The sequence below is a fragment of the Mustela erminea genome, chromosome 5, assembly GCF_009829155.1.
Source record: "Mustela erminea isolate mMusErm1 chromosome 5, mMusErm1.Pri, whole genome shotgun sequence".
Classification (NCBI taxonomy): domain Eukaryota; kingdom Metazoa; phylum Chordata; class Mammalia; order Carnivora; family Mustelidae; genus Mustela; species Mustela erminea.
The window spans coordinates 30,291,237-30,312,047 of NC_045618.1; the positions used below are offsets into that span (position 1 = coordinate 30,291,237).

General features: G+C 56.9%; 1 protein-coding gene across 4 annotated transcripts in view; it reads right to left on the reverse strand.

Annotated features, from left to right (window-relative positions):
- Nucleotides 1-19,163, reverse strand: part of LINGO1 (leucine rich repeat and Ig domain containing 1) — a 191,404-nt gene extending 172,241 nt beyond the window's left edge. For 2 of the 4 annotated variants that reach the window (XM_032342372.1, XM_032342371.1), the window contains exon 1: nucleotides 17,849-18,946. The gene's annotated coding sequence lies outside the window, so the exon portion shown is untranslated. Of the gene's footprint in view, nucleotides 1-17,848 lie in introns of all 4 variants that reach the window. The other 2 variants (XR_004285634.1, XM_032342373.1) reach the window with 2 other exon arrangements.
- Between the last annotated feature and the right edge of the window lie 1,648 nt (nucleotides 19,164-20,811).

Sequence of the window (20,811 nt, forward strand, 5' to 3'; positions counted from 1 at the left end):
AAGGCAAGATGGGGAATGAGTGAGGACAAAGAGGCTGGGTCTGGGACCTTGGAAGTGACAAAAAGAACTATCTAAGAAGGCTCCCCAGGGGAAGGGAGACTTAGTTTGGCTCAGAGATTGCCCTAAGGCTCCCAGCAGGAAACAAGTGTCTCTGAAAACAAAACAAAACAAAACAAAACAAAAAAACTGGCCCATAGCCTGCCCCATCAGCCCACAAGACTTGGGGCTAGGCTAGGTGGGCTGGGCGCGTTCTCGCCAAACCCACCAGCCTCGCAACCCACTGAGGACTGCCACAACTGCCATCACCCGTCCCTAATTACTGCTGTCCTACAGGAAACCAGCTAGGGGTAGAAAAACAGCAGAGACATAGAAAGGAGGGGGCAAGCACATGAGAGACAGAGATCCAAAGAGATACAGCGTGACCACAACTCCAAAGCCAGACAGAGAGAGGGAAAGGCAGTGACAGAAAAGAAAGGATAGACGCACCATCCCTCCCTCCCCCAGAGCCAGGGCTGCAGCTGGCAGGAGAAGCCTGCAAACCGGAGCTTTGCAAAGATTTTTCAGCAATAAAATTCTTATTTGAAATGAAATCTTATGCAGTGGGGGAAGGCTTTCTATGCCAGACATTAAATCCAGAAGCCATAAAGTGAAAATTTGATAAATCCAAGTATATAAACACGTAAAACATCTGTGCGGCAAGAGACACTATAAACAAGTTAAAAGGCAAGTGAGACACTGGAAGGAAACATCACTAATATACAAAGAGCCGCTACAAATCAATAAGAAAAAAGACAAAAGAAGAGAAAATTGGCAGTGAATTAGAAATCCACAAAGGAAGAGCTCAATTGGCCAATAAATGTATGAAAAGATGTTCTATCTCACTAGCAATCAGGGAAATGCAAATGAAAATGACATGATACCATTTTTTGCCCATCAGATTGGGAAAAATTAAAATGATTGATAACAACCAGTGCTGGCAAGGATGTAGGGAAATGAGCACTCATAGGCCATTGGAGGGAGGGGGAATTGGCTCAACCTTTGGAAGGGTAATTTGGCAATATCAAAAAATGCTTTAAACCCACACACCCTATAAACCAGTAATCCTACTTCTAGGAGCTTCTCCTATAGAAACCATAGCAGAGACACTCACTTATATATATTCAAGGATGCTCACAGAGCATCACTGGTAAGAGTAAATAAATTAGAAATTACCTCGGTACTTATCAATAAAGGAATGTTCATATAAAATCCAGCACATCTCTACTCTGGCATAGTCTGCAGCCATTTGACAGAAAGAGGCATATCTATGTATAACAATATGAAAAAAACCAAGCTGTACCATGCTATTTCAGAATGAGCCTATTTTTATAAATAGCAATTTGTTGGTATATGGCCCAAAAGGCTGGAGGACAATACCCAGATGTTACAGCGAACACCTCTTAGGAGGGGACGAAGGAGCTGCCACGGGCTCTTATCCACAAATGCACTGTTGGATTTTCTTTTGTAATCAGAAAAACAAAATCAATAAAGAGTTAATGGGTTTTTCCTTTAAGTCCTGCCCGAACCTTCATATAAAATGCAGATCTAAGCAGCCGTGCTGTGATGGGAAGGGAAGGGGCCTACCCAGCTCCTCCCTGGCCTCCAGAGCCCCCAGGCACCTTCCCAGACACCCGGGCTCTGGAACAAGTTTGAGAATCTATGCTGGAGAAGGTGCAGCCTGTATGCCTGCACCCTGAAACCAAGGCCGACAGGCCAGAAGGTTACTCAAGGTCACACAGATGATCCAGACCATCTGGGGCTAACGCCTGGGCCTCTGGCCCCTGAGCAGGGCCCTGGTTCTCCACCACTAGCATGGGCGGCTTCCTGAGGTGTCCAGAAAACCCTGGGATAACACGTTCTTGGGAGACTCTAGGCTTCGGCTTGGGGAGTCCAGGGGGCGGGGTAACCTGAAAGAGTCTTGACATAAAACTCGAGGGGAGGAGTCTTTGAGGCTCAGCTCTGGAATCTTACAGGGTTCTCTGTATAAAGAGAGGGGATGGGTGAGCCCATGGGCCCACCAGGCAATGGGGCCCGGTGTGTGCAGGTGTGCAATGCTCACAGAGGGGAGCCCACGAGGTCTGTGGGGAGGCACTGTGGAGGGTATGTGCGTGCTCATGTCTGCAGTTAGAGTCAGTGGGACCGCACGCACACGTGTGTAAGCATGTGTGCATATGTCAGCACAGGCAGCCAGCAGACCTGCGGACAGGCCAGGAGCAGGTGGTAGACAGCAGAGGCCCATCCCCAGCTGGCCCTCAGCCTCATGCCTGACCCAGTGCCTCCCAGGGCTCCCCTCCCCTCCGCAGACTGGGCCGTCTGCCACCAAGACAGAAACAGGCCTGGAAAACTCTGTGCTTGTCGCTTCCTTTGCAGGGATGCTGCCCCTCCCTGGCAAATCCCGGTGTCCTCCAAGAGGCCTCTCCCAAAAGGCTAGGGTGGGAACACCTCTGTCCTGTCCTGACGCCCCAAGTAGTGAGTGCTGACGGACATGATTTCCAGGGCCAGGGGTGGGTCCTGCTCTCCTGTGCGCCCAGAGCCCAGCGCAGGCCTGGCACCCACAAGGCATCAAGGACTCATGTTTGTGGGAAGAACGAGCGGGTGATCCTAACGCTCGACCCCAGCTGGGCACAGAGTGGCGTCTTCACGGGGTCAGAGCAGAAAGAGCACGGCCTGGGGACTGGTGACATTCTCCAGGTCACATGGGGAATGATGAAAGCAGGAGTTTCTAACTGGGGTCCCAGGGAGAGGGGACTTGGGAATCTGTGAGCCTTGAAACTGCACCAAACTAGATGAGAATTTACGCATGCTGTAGGGGAAGGGGGCGCAAACCTCCCTCAGGTAGAGGGCAGGGCTGCCTGGGGAGGGAATGAGCTCCTTATCAGCAAGGGGTGCAGGCACAGACTGGACCAGGTGAGGTCACAGTAGGTGAATGGCAACCCTGAGTCTCCTTCTTGGACTCTCTGGGCCTTGGCTCCTCCTGTCTTACACCGCAGGGCTACCACACAGCGTCCTTGTGAGTCCACTCTGAGTGTGAAAGGAAGTGCCAAGGTCATGCAGGGGTGAGGCTCCAGACTACAGAGCTGAGTGTTCAGTCCTCCCACTTGATTGTGGCCTGAGTCCCTCATCCCTCCTCGGGTATGGGACAGACAGGCTTCCTTAACGGCCCCTTACTACTAGCTGGGCCTGCAGAGCCCAGGTCCTTCTTGGGTGCCCCCATCACTATGTCCCGCAAGACGGTGAGCCCAAAGAGGACAGGAGCAAGAGGTTTCATTATGAGTCTGGCCTGGGGCCGAAGAGCCCAGGGACCAGACAGAAACACTGAGCAGGGGTGGCAGCCAGGCCAAGGGCCCACGAGCTCTCGGGGGCCCCCAAACTCACTCTGACCCCCCATGGGGCCTCTCTCAGACTGGCCTGGGGAAACTGAGGCACCGAGAGAGCCCACTGCTCAGGTCACACAGGGACTTGGTGGCAGATCTGGGCCAGGATACCGGGCTTTCTGCCCCTAGCTGAGCTCACTCTGGGCATAACTGCACCTTGGCCCCCTCAGGCAACTCAACTCGCCTCAGCACCCCCATAATCCTGCCAGAGAGAGGCAACAGGGCTCCAATCAACTGATTCAAACGCAGGCCTAAAGCATGTCCCAGATCTGGCCACTCTGAGCCTCAGTTTCCTCCTCTCTAAAACGAGGCACAAAAGCCCACCTCCTGCTCCTGTTGTGGGGGTCATACCAGCATGGATGTATAGCTTGCTTAGAGTGGAACAGGGGCCCTTCCTAACCACCCCTATCTGGGCCTCAGTTTCCCTAGCTCTAAGCTAGCAGTTTGCCCCAAGTTATTCCCCAGGTCCCCAGAGCCTCACACCTGTGTGAGCAGGGAGACCAGGGCCTGCCCTCGGGAGCTCCCTGCTGGTGGGCAGATGACAGCTCTGGCCGGCCATCACAGGGCCCCCACGCCCTGCCTTTACGCTGCTCATCTCTAGCCCTCCTGACTGGATCACACCCAGCCCCCTCCACTCCTCAGCTGCCTGTCCCCTTCAGGCACCAGGTTTGCACCCCCGTTCCAGGGGCCACACGAGGCTCAAAAATGGAAAACCCAGTGGAAGCCAGGCAGTGATCAAGGAAGGCTTTCTGGAGGAGACATGATGAAGTGGGTTAAGTACACAAGGGGCCCTGAATACCCAGATGAGGAATTCAGACCCCAAGGAGCCTTTGGCAGTTCCATAGGTACCTCCCCTACCTGAGTCCATGCATTGATGCCTGACCCAGCCCAGGCCAGCCTCGGGGCTGTGTCTCCAGCCCAGGTCTAAAGGGGAGAGGGGACTGGGCATGAGGCTTCCCCTGCCCCTCGTCTGTAGCTGTGGACTGTGACTCCATCCCAGAGAAATCGGTCCTGGCTGGTGAAGCCCCGCAGCCGCTGGGGCCTCACTGCAAACAGCGCAGCTGCCGGAGAGCACCGTCTGGCCAGGGAGGGCTCCCCGACAGATTAAGAGCAATGCCGGCCCCGGACTCATTCATATTCCGGTCGGGCTGCCGGCTTCAATATGGCTGAGAGACGCGAGGGCAGAGGCGGCCCTCCGAGAATGCCCGGCGATGATTCCTCTCCGATTCCAATTTATTTTCTATCATTAATGCTTTTGAAAAGCCCCACACGCTCTGCAAACAGGGAAGGAGCACAGGGCTCGGGAGAGGAGGGGAGGAGAGGAGGGCCCGGGGCAGAGGAGAGCACCGCAGAGGGGGTGGGGGCAGCCAGCTAGGGCCCTGAGACCTGGGTTCAAAACCCCAGGCCCTCTCCACCTGCCTATACAACCCTGGGACAAACCTGGGCGATCCCTGGCAGTGGGAAATGGCCACCTGCTCCGCCACCTCAGGGGATGGTTTCTAAGGTCACCTGAGGGGTCAGAGGTCAGCAGGCTCCGTACACCCTAAAGGGTCTTGAGGAACCCAGAGCCAGGCAAACCTGACTGACTCTGACAACAGACGACTATGAGCTGGACTCCTACCCTGGGGGCTCCTCACCCCAGGGCCCAGGGAAGGCCTGGGGCACCTCTTGTCACAGCACAAGCAGAGGAGAGAAGCACCAGGAATTTGGATCCTGTCTTGTTCCCGCCAGCTCACCAGGACCAGCCTGGCAGTGGGCAGCCCCTCCTCTCCGACCCCTGCTGTGAAGCCAAAGGGATCTCCCCAACATGTCCTCAGTTCCAAACCCTTCCAGAGCTCCCCCTCACCCCTGGGATCATGTCCAAACTCTCCACCTCCATGGAAAGCTCTTCCAGGCAACTCAGGGCCCAGCCCGATAGCCTCCCCTCCTCCGCTGCCAGACCCCACCCTCGGCTCTGGTGCTCACCACCCCTCATCTCTGCACACGCTTTTCCTGCTTCTTGGCCTCTGTTCACCTGCCACACTCCTTCCCCCTCCTCAGAATGCAGCCCAGGCCCTCCCCTGGGCGGCTTTTCCTGACTGCCCTGCCCTGCACTGGGATCCTAAGTAGCCAGCAGGCCCCTGCGTGAGGTCTCAGAAATGCAGCAATAGGTTTATCTGGAGGATCCTCGCCCATCAGGGAGCTCCTGTGGCCAGTGGCTGCCTCTGACCCATCCGGCTGCACCCCTGGGGCTTGGCAAAGCGCCTGGCTCACAGTGGGGCCGCTGATCCAGTCCACTGTTCTTTTTTTTTTTTTTTTAAGATTTTATTTATTTATTTGAGAGAGAGACAGTGAGAGAGAGCATGAGCGAGGAGAAGGTCAGAGGGAGAAGCAGACTCCCCATGGAGCTGGGAGCCTGATGCGGGACTCGATCCCAGGACTCCGGGATCATGACCTGAGCCGAAGGCAGTCGTCCAACCAACTGAGCCACCCAGGCGTCCCCAGTCCACTGTTCTTAACTGAGCTTGTACTCACACTCTGTGCTGGGTGCTGGGGATGCGGCAGCAAAGACAGAGCCAGTCCTGGCCCTCGAGCTGCTTCCCCGGGGTGTGCTCCAGGATGTCTGCTGAATGAATGAACGGACATAGGACCACCTTCTAAATGGGGAAACTGAGGACCGGAAAGCAAAAGGCCCTCTCCAAGCGTGCTTCTGCTTCCCCGCCCACATCTTTCTCTACTCCATTTCTCTCCCAGAATCTTCTTAGCAGCCATGAGGAGGAACTCAAAACGATAGGTTAGAAAAAAAAAAAAAAAAAGGAAGAAGAAAATGTGGTGGATTTTTCCCCCTTTCTCCATAATGTAAAGAAAATTGCTTTTGCCAACTATCGCAGCTTAAAAGCAATTAGAGTTTTTGGAGGGGACTCTGGGCACAGGCAGAAGCGACAGAGTGAGCGCCCAGCACAAAATTTTTCCAGCATTCGTTTGTATCAAGCAAAAGGGAAAAAAAGGTGTTAAAAGCAGCAATTTCCGCAGCAGAGATGGTGGAGATAAAATATTTACAGCCTCCAAGGGAGGGGCTTGGGAGGGGCAAGGGACCCCCGCTCCCCACTCTCACTCCACGCTCTGGGAGGCCCGGAAAGGGAGCGCAAAGAACAGAGACAGGCGAAGATGAACCACGCCCTCGGCCTATACTGATATGGGCTCCGAACAAGGAGGGGAGAAGCCTCCAGACGCCCTCTGTTCTCTCACCTCTTCACCCATGGCCCATGGTCACTAACCAGCCCAGCCACCAGACAGCCATCTCTCCAACCTTCAGACCTGGCTCTGCTCAAATCCAGAGAACATCCACGGCTCCAGGCCGGCACTGGAGGCCTGCACAGCCGGGTCCCCCCTCCGCCCTCATCTCCAGATGCTGTCAGCACGGCACACTGCCCTGTTTCTGTCCCACCTCCAGGCCTTTGTCTGATCAGGAACCATAGGAATGTGCACCACTCCCCTGAAGGGGAGTTAAAGCAAGTTTGAGGATACAGACCCAGAGCCAAGGACATACAGCCCTAGACCCCAGCAGGCCTCTCCTCTCCACCTTTCACCTGACCCTTGGTCCCCTCTCCAAGTACAGAGCAGCCACCAGAGGTCCTTCCCGAAACTTAACTGCCCTCCTCCCAGCAGCAGCACAGACCCAGGCTCATACCTAGTTTCAAATACCAGCTCCCCCACTCACTCGCTGTGTGATCTTTGCAATTCTCTCAGCCTCTCTGAGCCTCAGCTCCCTTATCATTAAACAGGAATAGTGATAGTCCATCTCTCACAGGGTTGTTCTTAGATTAAGTGAGGTAGTGTATGTAAATCCCCCAGTCCTGTGATCAACAGTTGGTGTTCAACGAACTCAGCCTGGCCCTACTCCACGCTCAGTGCTCAAACGTGCCTCCCCAGGCCTCTGGGTGGCCCACGTATATGCACACGGGCTCCCCCACTGCCTTGCAGTCACCTCATAAATGCACAGAAGGCCCCCACCAGCTAGGAGCAAAGAGGGCGGGAGGCTCTGAAGGGCTCTCCACACACCCAGAAGCCCAACCCCTCAGCACAGCGCTGTGGAGCCTCTCACTCACTTTGGCTGGGAAGGATCCCTCCTGAGAACTGCAGTAAGCCTCAACCAGAACCCTTAGCTTCTAGCAGGCCTGGTGGAAGCTCAGCCTCCCCTCCAGCCGGTGGCTGCAGCTCCCTGAGCCGCCCCCCAGGCCCCACTGGCCAAAGGCAAACACCAAGGCCCAGGGAACAGCAGTGAAGAGCAGAAGCCAGGTCCAGAAGACAGAGTGGTCCAGCAAAGCCAGGGTGTTCTAGCCTCAAATCCCAGGTTCCTCACTGACCAGCTGCGAGACTGTCTAAGCCTCAGTGACCTCGTCTGTAAAACGGAGCCCATGATCTCCACCATGCAGGGCAGTTGTGTGCATTAATAAAGGTACTGTTCTGTGCCCTGCCTCAGTTCCAGCAGGCACTGTCCCACCTGCCCCCTGGACTCCAGGTACTGTGCTCACCCTATCCCTCCAGCACTGGGAGAGCGGAGGAAAAGGATGGGGGAAGGGGCAACAAGGACCTTCCCTCTTTCCTCTGACCTTTCCCAGCTCCCTTTCCAACCACAACAGACAGGCTGAAACCCATACCCTGTCCGCCCTGCCTCACTCTTGGGACAGAAGGAGCCCATGACCTGCCACATTGTAGCAGGAGGAGTGGTGACGTCATCCAGATCAGACAGGCCCCATCCAGCCTCTCGTGCAAGCTTGGGTTGTTTTCCTCTCCTTTCCCAACTGCCAAGAATACACAGGCTTGATGCAGAGTTTGGCAGCACCATAGGACCACAGACCAGGGATCAGAGAGTGCTTTGATATCTCTGTCTCTTGCTCTCCCTTTGGTTACCTCTCTCCCAGGGGCCTCTCCTGCCCCACTTCCTGTCCTCGAGAAATAAGCCTGGCACTGTTCAGGGCTCTCCTCATTGCAGAGACAAAGATGGGAGAACAGCAGGCAACTCCCAGCCCTGGATGGCTGGACCTCAGGACACCCCATTAAAGCCTTCTTCCCGACTTGCACGCCCATTCTCCTCCCTGATAAGTAACTAGGAGAGCGTGACAGTGCATGCATGTGTGTGTGCACGCACACACACACACACACACACACACACACGCAGAGGGAGGCAGGCCCTAATAGGGGAACCTGGGCCCACCCCAGGGATGACTGACAGCCCTTTCCCAGCTGGGCCTGCCTTCTCCCCTTTGCACACTGGGGAGCACTAGTGTGTCTAAACTACAAGCCCAGCTGGCCCAGAAGCAGGGGTTCCTGAGACTGAGAAGCCAGATACCAGACTATTGCCAAGGCTCTACAGTGCTCTTCACTGTGAGCCCTAAGACAAGGATAACCATGCCCTGTGCCTCAGTTTCCCTTCCTGAAACCCGTAACAAAAATGAGATCATCTCTGGGGCTGCCTTCTAGTTCCAACTTTCTCCAATTCCATACCTGGGACCTCGGTGACCCTGGCAAAATCAAGAGATACTAAGTCATTAACAGCCAAATAAGGAGTCCCAGGCACATGTGGGTGCTGGGGGCAGGATCCCCTGACCTTAGGGAGACAAGAAAGCCCAGGAAGGCCCGCACCTGCCCTGAGCTGGCAGAAGACACCAGTCCTATAAGAGTCTCCCCAGGGAAAAACTGGGCTCAGACAGGAGAGCAGGAGAGAGAAGGACAGCTCCTCAGCATGGCTAGAAGCATCCAGGGCTCTCCCCCGTTCCAGCACACAGTCATGCCAGAAGCTCACCCCTCTGGTGCCTCACTTCCATCTGTTCCGAAGGTACAGTCTTCAGCCCAGCCCAGATCTCAGGCTCAGCCCCAAGCCCCTGATACGCAGATTCCCCCCGCCCCCAATGAGAGCCCAGACTGGGATCCTAAACCCTCTTATCAGGCAAGCCCTCCCCTTGCCTTCCCCACTGTTCCCCCCAAGCTGGATAGTGGGGGGCAGCCCTGTTTCTTGTGCCAGCAGAAACTCCCCTCACTTGTATGGCCAGAGCCTGATAACATTCTCCTAAATTAAACAATAAACAAGACGTTGTTTTAGGTTTCCCTGACGCTGCAGTTCCTGATTAATCCCGCAGCAAACAAAAGGAAGAGAGCAGATTAACCTAAAAGACAGTCACTTCCTGTTTGCAGGCAGAACCCCCAGCCTGAGCCAGAGGAACCCCCTCCCCCCAAAGATGGAGATCCTGCTGCAGCCACCTGCCCAGCTCTGGACCACCAACGCCCTCCCCCTCCCCCTGGGCCTCCCCCTCCCCCTGGCAACACTGCCAGTCCCAGGCTGTCACACCTGTGGCCACCTCCTAGGTCCTGCCTCTCTTGTCCCTTACCCATCTTTGCTCTGTGACCTTGGACATGTCAGGCCACCTCTCAGGGTTCAGTCCCTCATCTGACAGCATCCTCATCTCTCAAGGATAAAATGAAAAGGAATATATGACCACTTGAGGTTAAACAGAAATTTTCTCATATCTTTCAGAGACCAATGCTGAAATATTTAGGGGTGAAATGGCATGATGTCTATAATTTACTTTAAAATACTCTGGGGGAATAAAGATAAGGCAAAATGTGGCAAAATGTCAACAATTGTTAAATCTAGGTGAGGCTATATAAGGTTTCCTATTCTAGTCTCTCTACCTTTCTGTATGTTTGGAAATGTTCCTAAGAAAAGTTTAAAAAAAAAAAAAAAAGGCCTTGGTGACATGAGCCAGGAGCCCCACACACAATGCCCTGTGCTCCTGGCGATCCTGAAAGGCAGCTAGGTCTCTCAAGTAGATTAAACACCCCCCCCCCCCTTGCTGGTTCCTTTATGTGGTTTCCCTAGAAATCACTTTTGCACAAATTCCACTGAGTCCTGACTCCACATTGAGAAGCCTTAGAACATTCAGGAGCCAGACAGAGCACTTGAGAGAGACAACTGTAGTCTTCCAAGCAGCCCGTCCCTCCCACCCACCAGCTCACTGTCCCTTCTGCTGAGCAGCCCTGAGCTGAGGACTGTGATGCTGGCTCTCATCGCCAAGGAGCCACCACCTTCTCCAAGCCTCAGAACGCCCTCACCCATTCAGCACAAATGCCGTCAGTGACGGCCAGGCTGTCTCACTCAAAGGCACAGTGTTACCCCAAAGACTGAGATCCCCATTTAACAGATGGGAAAGCAGAGACCCAGAGCCAGTTGAGACCGGGATTGGAGTCTGCCTCCTATGTTCCAGAGGCAGAACATAGAAGCTGGGGACAGAGGGAGATGGAAAGAAGCAAAAACTCCCTGCTCACCTCAGTCTCCCTCTCCCCAACCCTCTATCTCAGCCCTGGCAACTCCAATCTAAGACAGTGTGGCCTACACCTCCTTTCCTCTGACTCCTGTTTCTGGAGCTTCCCGGTCAGGAAGTCAGTGGTCATGGTCGCAGTCTCCCAGCCAGGCCCAGCTGACCTACACCAACACTAGCTAGGCCCTTTCCACCGATCGATAATGGAAGAATTATCAGTACCCCAAATAATCAGTCACTAATTGCCAATGCCATGCAACTCCCCAGAGCCAGTTATGTGCGGCCAATGACTGGGCACCCCGGCGCAGCCAGGTGGAGCCTCCAGGAGCAAGGAAGTCCGTGTCTGTGGTGAGCACCTCAGCAGAAAAGCCATCCATAACTCGGGGGCTTTTCAAGTAGACGTTCCAGGCCTCGCCCACATCCCCAGGCTCAAGAGGCAGGAAGAAGTGGCGTTGGCCACAGGGGCCCTGGGGGCTTCCCCTCATGTCTCTGCGCCCGCCTAGCCCCAGGTGCCTGGACATGGCAGGTATCCAGGATGGAAAAACCTGGTCCCTACCACCAAGGCGTCCTAGAGAGATAAACCACCATAGTTCACAGGCCACCCATACACTAGGCCTTGCACACAGTAGGTGCACAGTCCTGAGGAAAAAGCAGCTACTTCTAGCTGGAGACTTGAAATACGGCACATGGGCCGAGTATTAAACAGTGGGAGGGAACCACAAGGGCAGAGGCAGAAGAAGGCACCAGGTGGTGGGGACAGCACGGCCAGACCCCGGAGGAAGAAAAAAGCCACAACAGGTGTGAAAGGGACAGTGAGTGGGATTTGGCTGGCATCTGAGTGCACACAGAGGACCAGAGGGAGATGGCCAGAGCGAAGGCTCCGACCCCATGCAAGGCACTGAGGAGTCCAGTCGCCGGCCTGAAGGCAACAGGGAGGGTTCAAGGGCCACAGCCAGCGTGGCCTTGGGAGACCGTTAAGAACTACTGCGCGCAAGTTCGCTACTGAGTGCGGGCTGCACACCCCAACAGGGCAGGGGCTGGAGTGGCTCATCTCTGTCCCCAGAGCGGCTAGCACAGCCAGGCCCAGAAGAAGCACCCCAAAAGTGAATCGCTGAATGATCCTAGGACCAGCAGCTGCAGGACTGGGGACTCCTGGACTCGCAGCTGTGGAACGGCATGTCCGTATAAAAATAGGTATTTTGAGGGGCACCTGGGGGGCTCAGTCTTTAAGCTTCTGTCTTCAGCTCAGGTCAAGATCCTGAGGTCCTGGGATTGAGCCCTGCATCGGGCTCCCTGCTCGGAGGGACACACGCCCTGCTTGTGTTCCCCTCTCTCACTGTGTCTCTCTCAAATAAATAAAATCTTAAAAAATAAAAATAAAAATGGGTATTTCGGGGCACCTGGGTGGCTCCGTCATTAAGCGTCTGCCTTCAGCTCAGGTCATGATCCCAGGATGTCTCTCTCTGTCACATAAATAAATAAAATCTTAAAAAAAAAAAAAAAAGAAAGAAAGAAAGAAAAGAAAAGAAAGAAAACTTTTAAAAAAATAAAAATAGGTATTTAGAGTTGAGCCTCGAAAACAGCCTTGTGAGGCAGGCACAGAGGTAATTCTCTCCCGTTTACAAAGAGGGAAGCTGAGGCTCAAAGAGGGCCCAGACGCTGACCTGGCCAAGGTCACACAGCTGGTCAGGGGCAGAGCCCAGTACCCTCCCCACCCTCCCCAAAAAGCAGAGCCCTACTGGCCTAGGCCTCACCAGGAGGTGAAGGCCCCCTCCTCCCTCCTCCCAGTCCCCACCCCCACTCCCACCTGGCCAGCAGAGCAGAGGGTGTACATGCTGCCCCACTGAGGGTCACCCATACCCACCCCAGCTGGGACTGACTGCTTATCACCATGACAGCCTGTCCTTGTATCTGTGACGAAGACAGGGCTGGGTGGGGAAACTTTAGGACTCCCAAGCTTGATCTAGACAGGCCTTGTCGAAGACAGACCAACTTCTCCCCAATCTCTATCCCCAAGGTTTGGGAAGAAAACCCATGGAGCAATTGTTGGGACCAAGGGTCCACCCAGCTTGCTGTGCAACTCTAAGAATGCCTTCCCGGTTTCCTCATCTGTGAAACGGAGCAGGCTCTCTGCCTCCTTTGCAGAACTGCCATAAGGTCTAGAGGAGGGAAGGAGTAGAAAAACTTACAGAAAGCCGTAAAGCAGATTTTGTTCTGGAAAACAGTAATAATAAGGTTTCTCTCTACTTCGGTCTAGATATGGATACTTTGAGAGGCCTCATTTCCCTCTCCCAGCAGAGAACAAAAATGAACCAACATTCCCTGAAGATTCTTATATGCATCAGGCCAGTGCCTGCCTTCTGCGTGTCACTTCAAAGTACACCCATGACACCCCAATGAGGCAGGGATATCATTCTCCCGTGGTACAGATGAGGAAACCGAAGCTCAGAAAAGTGAAAGAACTTGCCCGAAGTCACCCAGCCTGGAAGCAGCTGAGCCAGGACTCAGACCCAGATCCAGAATCCATCCATGCCCACGCCCTTTTGACCACCCCAGGCTGATTCAAGGGACCCGTTTCCACACCCCCCAAATCTTAGAGCTACAGAACCCACGCCCAGGGCGAGGCTGCGTGTCACACACACATACTCCGCTGAGCCCTGAAGCCCCGACATCAGATGCCCTGTAGCACCCACTGCCTGTGCACCGCCAGGGCATCCGAGCCGGGGGGAGCTGCACAGCTGGCCTGGGCCTAATTGGATCAGGCCTGGGCCTGAAGCCGCCTGTCCGGCCGCTCTGGCAGATGGGTGTTGGAAAGGGACCATCTGCCAAGACCCAAGCTTCATGTCCAAACCAACCTGGACACCAAGGCTCCATTCTGGCCTCCTCCCGCCCCGACCCCAAAGGCTGGCAGTGCCCACATAGATCCAGAAGGCCAGGATGGCAGCCGCTCCTTCTCCTTCAGCGGCTGGCGTCTCCCCTGATGGGGCCATATGGCCCCATATGCTCCCTGACAGCTGGACTGCAGAAGCCACTGCTTGAGGACGTCCTCTGCAGAGGCCTCGAGGCCCTGGGCATGCCACCCGCCCCTGCCCCGCAGACCAAAGACCCAGCCAGGAAAACCCCAAGCAGGAACACCCTGCCCCCAGCTTGTCCTGTGATCTCATTCAAGCCACCACCCGTCCCCGGTCCTCCAACTCTTCCTCTGTCCAAGAGAAGTGTGACCAGCACTCTACCCCTTCTCTTTGTAGCCCACTTCCACGGTCACAGATTCCCACCCAAACCCACCCCAGGTCTCCAGGGAGACAAACTTACCCATTTTGCAGACCTAGACACAGAGGTGGGAGGGATCAGGGGAACTGCTCAAGCACACCCAGTGGGAGGGCCAGTATTTGTGAGTCTCAGACACCGGCTACCTTCCTCTGCCCAGGTAGTGGGACCCGTGATATTCCTGAGGCCCTGCCCAACTCGGGATGGATGGCGTCCTCCGCCCCACAAGGCTCCTCCCCAGGTGGAATCTCTCCACCCTCCTGGGGTGGAAAACCATCCTGTTGCCCTCACCCCCAGCCTGGATTCCCTTGACAGCCTCAGGACCTCATCCCCGCCTCCTGCTCCCCTGGTCAACCCCTCCCACAACCACCAGAGGGAGCTGTTGAAACTGCAGATCTGCTCGGGGGTTCCTCCAGAACTTCCACCCCGCAGCCCCTGAATGTGGAATCAGCCCACACTCTCAGCTGGGCACTCCAGACCCTCCTGGGTCTTGTGCCAACCTGCTCCGGGCCGGCTGTGCCCCGGCATGAGCTACTCCCTTGCAAACATGCTCCACCCATGCCTGGTGCTTCCCACTGCCATGCCTTCCCTAACACTGTGCCATCTGCCTGGAAAGCCCTCCCTTGTTCGTGCCCTCCTTCCACTTATGCATTCAGCATATTCACGGGGCTTCTACCAAGTGCCAGAAACATCTGAGCAGGTCAAAACACACCAGCCTCCACTCCACCTGAAACAACCCGCTGCCAAACCCTGTCTCACGTCCCTCTGCAGCTGCCCAGCCCACTCGGCCTCATACCCCGGATGGATACCTGTGTCCCTTCCAGAACCCACCCAGGGAGGGACTCAGGCTTGTCACTGGAATCCCCAGGACTCAGCCCAGGCCTCAAACCAAGAGAGGACCCCAAATGTGGAGCAAGCCCCTGACTGGAGAATTCTAGGCAATGAGGAGCAAGGCCAAGTCATGGTTCTCGGGAGCAGATGTGCAAGCCCCAGAAACCCGTGGAGGAGACTCTGGTTGGCCAGAGTGGCCCCCAGGACCTCCCAAATGAGGCCTGAGCAGTCAGGGGTAAACATTCCCCCCACTCAAATCACCCCAAGGCCCAGCCCACCCAACAACTTATCACAGAATTTGTTAGAATATGACACTTTTCTAATTTAAAACACACTCACAGCAGAGTCAGAGACTGGCTGGAGAGGGAAAGAAGGGGTCCCACTGGTCAGAGGTCTGAGGGGGAGTAGCTCTTCCTAAAGCTAGGGGCACCTGGCTGGGATTCATACCCCTGACAGCACAGACCCAGGGCCAAAGAGGTACCCTGCTCCCTCCCTCCCCATGGCTCGAGACCGAATGGCAGGCTCAGCCTGCTGGGTCCTGCGGTGGGAAGGGGGAAGAAAAAGCTGGGCAGAGATTAAAGTGGACCTGGGTAGCAGGGGGGGCACCAAGCAGGCACCAGGCCGCGCTCTAGCCACCTGGGGGTCAACCAGAGCATCAGTCGACACACAGGAAAGCGGAGAGCTCAGGGAGCCACAAGGGGATGGAGAAGGGGGGAAGAGAGAAAAAACAGAAACAATGGGTAAAAAAGGCCACTGAGTGAGAGCAGGGCTACTGGAACATGAAGCCAGTAAAGAGGCTGAGCAGCCACCACAGAACACAAGAGCACCCCAACCCCAGGAGGAGCTTTGGCCACCGCTGCCCCAGAGGCCTCTAAGGACCAAAGTGGCCCTGGGGATAAGTCCAGGCTGCCACCAGGTCAACATGGGGGAGAGCGCTCACAAAAGCCTGCCTGGGGCTGAGAGCTGGTCTAGCTTCTGTTCCTCAGGTGGGCCACCAGTGTAGGAAGTGGTCCCAAGAGCCCCCAGAGTCCATTCCCCCCAGTGTACACTGAGATGTCTGTGAGGAAGCCATCTCCCTGAGGTGAGCTCTCTGGGCCAGATGGGGCTCTAGGATGCAGATCTCAGGAGAGTGGGAAGGATTCCAGGACCCACACAAGAGGGCAATGCCAGGACCTAGCCTACAGGGCCAGGCTGGGGGTGGGGAAACCCCTTTGATCCCCAGAACAATACAGACATCCCAGTGGATGGATTATAGGAAGCCGGTTTGCAAACCAGGAAGCGGAGCCCAGGTAGACTCCATCCCCAAATCTAAGAAGCAAAACTTAATGAAGCTGGGGACAAGAGGTGCCAGAAGTCAAGCTAGGGAGAACAAGGCTGAGAGTGGCTATGCCCATCTTCTTGCCCATTTGGGAAGGGTGCTGGTCACAGGCAGCAGGACAGAGGCCCCAGGAGACTCTCCAGAAGCAGGAAGCCAGAGTCCCTCCCCATCTCACCAAGACTAGGGTGAAAGGCTACCTTCCCAGTGGAAAGGGGCTGCCTGGAGCCTGGAGTTCTCCTAGTTCCATCTCTGTCTCAAAACCACCGTCTGTGAAATAGAGTGGCCTTGCGTCCATGGGCCTTGCACTCTCACCAGATGGCTGGCAAGGCTCCAGAAGGATAAGGAAGTGGAAGCAAGGTTTAAGTCTGAAGGTTGGTCAAACAAAATATTGCCATCCCCCAGAGAGCCAGGTAGATCCTGCATAATGCATAGGCAGAGAACCAAGATTTCTGACCCCCACGGGCTAACAATGAGTGCCAGGAGAGAGCACAGGAACAAGGACTGCTGGGGAACCCAGCTGCTCCAACGCAGAAACCAGAGCCCAGAGGACAGATTCAAGGAGCAATCAGGAAAGACTTCCTAGAGGAGGAAAAACCTGCCCTGGCAGCAAGGAGGATTTGTATAGGAGAAGTCCTAACCTCTGACCTTTCCTTGGGCCTCTCTCAGGAGGGGACCTGGTCCCTCCATCTCAGGGGCACCACCTAGGGCTACTTCCCCTCATCCATCCTATCCAGGGGCAGGATTGCCATTTGGGGAGGGGACCTGGGAAGTTCCCTGAGGCTGCCAGCAGTGGGCGGGACAGGAGTGTGGAAGGAGACTCAGGAACAGAGTGGGGTGGGGAGTTGCACAACACAGGCACAGCCCTGACACATGGTAGAGCACACAGAAGCCTGGCTCCAAGCAAAACAGGCACAGGGGCCGGGGGGTGCACCAGGCCAGAGACCTAGAGGTTCCCCTTTCAATGCCTGGCCTCTTGGGAGCTCCTGGGGGCCAGGTCTAACGCGATGCCTCTATCTGGCAGTTCCCTTCTTTCAGCCGCCTGTCCCACGCAGCAGAAGGCGCGGGCACACACATGTACACACAGGCACGTCTCCCCACTCCCCACCTCAAACCCTGTGTCCTCAGCCTGGCTGCAAAGACGACCTTGCGGCCCCAGGGCCTGGAAGCTGTCGCCGCGCGGTCCCACCGGACCCTGGAGGAGTCACAGGAGTCCAGCGCCGGGAGCGGCTCCAGCGCGGCGCCAGGGTAAGGGACTGGTGTCCCAGAGAGCCGGCGGCTGTGCCGATGGGGTGGTGGAGACGCACCCCTTGGCCTGCCGGGTGGCACAGCCGGCGCCCCCGTCCCATCCCTCCCTCGCGTTCTCTCCTCAGGAAGGCAAGGCCGGAATTCCTCCATTAAAACGCCTCCATCTCCTCTCCCCCCACACACAAAGTTGCTCCAAGTCGCCGGGGTTCCGGCGGCAGGCGAGGGTTAGGCGGGGCCGCGCAGCGGGCGGGAGCGCGGTCACGGACCGGGATGCCGAGCGCGCCCCATCCATCTCCGCGCGTGCACGCCCCCCATGGGCGCGCACCCCACACCCCACCCCCACCCACTGCCCCCGAGGCTCCCGCCCAATCAGAGGCCGCGCACGCGGCGCTGCCGGCGGGCAGACACCCCAGCTCGCCGGCCTGCGCCCCCGCGGCCCCGGCCCAGCCGCAGCGTCCCGGCCTGGCCGCACTCACCGTCCCGGGCGCGCACTTTGCGCGCCGCTCCGCTCCGGGCCCGCATTCCCCGGCTCGGCTCTGCTCCACTCCGGTTCCCGCTCCGGCTCGGGTTCCCGCTCCGCAGGGCTCGGCTCCGAGATGGTGGCAGCGGCAGCGAGCGAGGCAGGGAGGGCGTGTGCGTGTGCGTGTGTGTATGTGTGTGCGCGCGCGGCGTGTGCGTGTGCGCGGGAGGGCCCCGCGCTCCCCTGCGCGCCCCGCTCCTGCCTTCTGCTCTCCACGCTGCGATGCCAGCAGAATCCCTAACGCGCGCTCCCACCCACCCGGGCGCTCACACTCGCACACACACGCGCAGCCCCGGGCGCGCACACATCCCCGCCGCCGCACACCGGGCTCCGCACTCCTGGGGCGCTCACAAAGGCCCCCTTGCCCCGGCCCGCCGGAGCCCCCGGAGCGCGGCCCTCGGGGCCTACGGACTGGCCCTGCGTCCCTTTCCCGGCGGGCCCGCCTCAGGTCCCCCGCCGCTTCCAGAGGGGGCCCCTCCGGCTTCCCCGCTCCCCCACCATGTCCGGCCGGGCCGTACTCGCCTCCCGAACCCCGGCCGGGGCGCCCAACTCTGGCTTCGGGCGCTCCCACCCGAAGAAGCCGGCCCCCTCCTCCTCGCCTGCGCCGCCGCCCGTGCCGCGTGTTCTCTCACTCCTTTCTGCCCCCCCCCCCTTTCCTGTCCCTGCCTCTCCTTTTATCTCTTCTCTTTTCTCCCACCTGCTCCCCGTTCCCTGTCCTTTCTCTCTCCCGCTGTCTCTCTATCCTGCCGCCGCCCTCTCTCGCGCCCCCTCCTCCCCACCGCCCTGCGCTGCCTCTCACATTCTCCGCATTACACTGGGCGCCGCCCGCCTCGCCGGGCCCAGGGTTCGAGAGCTCAGCGGGCGGCGAGGGGACCTGCCGCGCCCGGCCCCGCCGCCACCTCCGCTCTCCGCTCGCTCCGCGGCTCCTGCCTCTGGCCTGGCGGGCGGCGACGTCCCGCTCTAGCCTCGGCTGTCGCTGACAGCTCCCATCTCGCCCGGGCTTAAAGGGATAGCGCACCGGGCTCGACCTGCCCCACCCGGGGGCGCCAAGGAGGGCAGCCTCGCCGCGCCGGAACTCTCCCGGGCGGTGGCGCAGCCGGGGCGGTGCGGGCGGCGCCCTGTCAGCCGCGGTTGATCCCGGCCCTCCGGGGCTGGAGGTGAGTCAAGGAGAAGGGCGGTTGGGAGCTGTCCGGACCGTGCCATCCAAGGGTCGCGCAGTGCTTGTTGGCGGCTAAGCCTAGGGGCAGGCTGGGGTGTGGGGCACTGCGTCCTGGGCGCCGGAGACTGCGGGGCCAGGAGGAGGGATCAGGGAAACAGCTGTCCGGATCTGAGCCCAGGATGAGGACACCTGTCATGCTGGAGGACAGGGCTCATAGGATGGCCTCCCACTCCTGCTGTGTGACCTTGGGCAAATGCCTGCCTCTCTCTGGGCTTCAGTTTACCCTTCCTTGGAAGGACATTGGCTTACATCATCTCTGGGGCCATGCCGAACTCTGATACGGTGTTAGATCCCTTAGGAGAAGGAGTCCCAAGCCAGCCCTTAGCACTCAGAATCCCACCCACTCCTTGCCTCTGAGAGCTGGGGCAAGGGCAGAGGCTGCACTCCTTCCCACCCCACCCTCACCAGCCCTGCTCTGCCTCCTCCCTCATTCTTTGACCTTTCTCTCCACCCTCATCTGGGGAACACGGCAAAGTTGAGAGGTACAAGGACCTACCAGGGACAGCACACTACAGTTTATAGAACTCATTCCCATCCAAGATCTCCCTGGAACTTCATGATGCCCCTGAGAAATAAAGTTTAAGTTCACCCCTAAGGCTCCCTGTCAGCTTGATCCTGAACAGGCCTGATGCATAAGCATTTCATCTTCTGTGTACCCCACACCTACTTCCACCCCAGACAGACCCTCACTCTCCAACCTCCGCAGAGGGATGTTGCCCATTTGCTTACTAAGCATCTATAATGTGTCCCATCCTATGCTAGATCCTGGGGACACACAGATGATTTAGACACAGTCCTGCCCTTAAAAACATGAAAGAACAGGAGATAAGATGGACTTTGGGGGATGGAGGAAGTCCAGGAAAGCTTCTGGAGAAGGTGGCATTGAAGCCAGGTATTGAAGGATGAGCAGGAGTTGGTCAGGCAGAAAGGAACCGAAAGGGCATCCCATGCCAAGAGAAGAGCATCTGCGAAGACATGGTAGTGGAAAATAGGGAAGGATGGGTGTATTTGAGGAAAGAGAAGCTATAAGAGCCTTGAATTGATGTGTTTCAACTTTGTTCTTGGGCAGCAACAGAGCTGCCGCTTAGCAAATCCAGGCAGAAGTCCTCCCCATCTCTCCGCCGTCACAGAGGCATGGCTAAGGTCTTCCAGAATCCAGAAGCTTTTGAAAGGAGACTCCTCTCCTCTCCTAGCAAACCCAGTCCCAATCTCTGCTCCTAGTTCCTGCTGCCAGATGCAGCACAGCCTCCCCCTGCTGACGGGAGCTGGAAATAGGAGAAATCCAGGCTTTGCTCTGGCTGTGATGTGAGTCCAGAGAGAGCCGAACTTTGGCGCCCCCACCCCATCAAGGTGCCCTGCAGAGTCCACACTGTGGTGATACCCGGTGCCACTTCCAGCCTCAGTGTCCTCCTCTGTACAATGGGAGTAAAAATACTCAGCCCCCAAGGAGGCTGGTGAAGAATTCGTAAAGAATAATGCACACAGGGTCCCCTGGGTGGTTCAGTGGGTTAAAGCCTCTGTCTTCGGCTCAGGTCATGATCCCAGGGTCCTTGGTCATGGTCTCAGAGTCCTGAGATCGAGCCCTGCATCGGGCTCTCTGCTCTGCAGGAAACCTGCTTCCTCCTCTCTCTCTCTCTCTGCCTGCCTCTCTGTCTACTTGTGGTCTCTGTCTCTCAAATAAATAAGTAAAAAAATCTTAA